Raw genomic sequence first — 2,611 nt, 5'->3', positions numbered from 1 at the left:
GTCACGTCCCATCTCCAGAGCGCGTCCCTGACGCCGCTTTCGAAACCCTAAACCAGGACAGTGCGTAAAATAAACCCAACGGAACGAGGGGATCTCGCGGATTGCTCCGCCGCTGCCTCGCTCCGCCGTCGTGGCGGGCGGGCGGCCGAAAGGGTGGCCCCAGCCGCGAGACACTAACCGTAGATATTATCGTTAATCGTACCTCGGCGGATCCTTCCCCTTGCACTTCACAAGCTTTCACCCCTGTCTTTTACTTCTCCACTCATGAATCAATTATTTAGGCAAACGCTCCCGCACGCCCCGGCCCCCCCGCCGGCCTGCCCTCCTGTCACCCGGCAGACGGATTTAATTACATCGGCTGCTTCTCCTGGAGATGGCTCCCTCCGTTTTGATTGATTCCTTGGCCTGATTTGCGCGTTTCAGGCCGAGGTGAGGTACGGCCGGCGCGGGGGCCATCAGTCACCGACGAGCCGGGGGCAGGGGTGGAGAGGCGGGACCGGGTGGGCCAGGTCCGCCGGCGAACGCGTCGCCGCCGACACACGGGCGCCGGCCCCGAAAGTATGAAACCCTGCGCGTAAGAAATCACTTGTCTTTAAGTGCAAGCTTTCGAATGCCTGGACACCCGCACAGACGGCAAGCGAATCCTCTCTCAGGGGCACCGATCTGGTGGTGGAAACTTGAATGCTGGAGCGGAGCGGAATGACTGTAATGGCCATTCGGATCGCTGCCACAGACCCCCGCCCCAACCCCCACCACCCCCGCTGACCTTTTCAAGCCACTTAAATGATGGCCGCCGCCATCACACTCGCAGATAGATTATTCCCTCACTTCAGTGGTCACTGAGGCTCCACAATAACCGGTGGAGGCAACAGCAGAGCACCCCTCCTCAGTTGGAAACCCGCGGCTTTATATCCGTTCATTTCCAGGCGCCCGGCCGCGGTGTTCACGCATCAGCGGAGCCGAGATGGGAAAAACAGGGAGGAACCCGCGGGTGTTACCGTAACGCTAGGATCGGGAGTCATCCCGGTGTCGCCTAGTTTATTACCGCTGGCTTACGGGGGAGATGGGTTGTTGGTAGTCAGGTCAGAAAGGTAAATTACGCCGTGTGATACTTTTCTTTTCCTTTTCTTTTTTGGTACTAAATCAGAATCAGAATGTGTTTATTTTGCCAAGCACACTTTCATATGTAGAAGGGATTTTGTCTTGGTGAGGATTGGTGCGTTTCTGTGCATTACACAATAAAAATAAAACTGAACAAAGAGAAATCAAATTTGTATTACAATTAAATACAAATTAAAAAAAAATAGACAAATATATGGAAATTGTCCAAAAATATAGAACAGATTCAGCCAAATATATAAAATATATATAAAGTAAATACAAAGTGTGATTTTATGCACAGAATACATTATTGGTATAGGTATATTAGGTAAACATTATTACTACTATGTACTTGCCTGGTAATGCAAAGCATTGGGATGTCCATTCCGTTATTCCTTATCTTATTTCTCTCTTTAGCTACTTAATCACCATCAAGATTTTTCTACTTTCACTTTGAAGGTTTTGCTGATGTGAATAGGTAATTCCAAAATCAAATGGTCCAATGATCCTTTTTTTTCTTTTTCAAGGTGAGGAAATTGTGTGAAGGCGCACAGAGAGGACAAGTATTAGAACACTGTAGATTGCCTTCCTGCAGAAATGGAAAAAGGTGTAAAAGACAACGAGGAGTGTGAAAGCTATCAGTGAGCAGAACATTTGTTATTTCTTCTGAGGGACAGAATTTTCTCTGTGTCATTTGACAAATTGGGAGCACAATGCTTTAAACCATCTGACTGAGAAGTGTGTTATATGGCATTGAGTTGATATAGCACTTATTAAAGTTATGCAGTTGTTCAGATTTCCGAGTGTGACATTTTACAGTTGTACAATGGTAAGGATCAGTCAATTTATCAACGCTTTTCCAATGTAATGCATAAAGTTACAGGGATTCCCACTCAAGGCTATTAGTACACTCCACTGAGACAAAAGACGAGTTGCATAATATGGCATGATGAACTGAAAAGTCAAAGATACCTTCCATTATTATCTACACATTATACAATTATAAATACAATATGATCCTGTCAATATATTCCATACGGCGGGAAAGCCAGCAATAAAACATAAAAACAAAAAATGGTGGTGGGGGAGCCACGTCATTCAGAGGTGTTTAAAACACACCGTTTCACAATCGCTCGGCACTCTACACTCTCACGGTTCTCAAAATGTGGAGTCGAACTTAATGGATCATTTCAGTCCACGTGATTTTAAAGTGTGCTTGAGCATTGGGAAAAGCCCAGTACAAGTGAAATTATTATTATTATTATTGTTATTGTTATTATCATCATCATAATCACCATCATTATTATTATTATTATTATTATTATATTTTTTTCTACAGGCTAGTCAATAACATGATCCCTGTGCTCATTTCTTTAATTTTCCTCTGCGCTCATTTCTCGACCCGTCGACGGCGGAAGAGACGTTGTAGTTTTTCCCCGGCCGGCGTCCGTCGCGCCGCAGACTACAACTCCCGCGATCCTCTCGGTCTGTCAGGCGGGGGACGGTGGCG

This window comes from Zeus faber (assembly GCF_960531495.2).
Source record: "Zeus faber genome assembly, chromosome: 22".
In the NCBI taxonomy this organism is placed as follows: Eukaryota; Metazoa; Chordata; class Actinopteri; order Zeiformes; family Zeidae; genus Zeus; species Zeus faber.
This window is presented reverse-complemented; position numbering follows the sequence as displayed.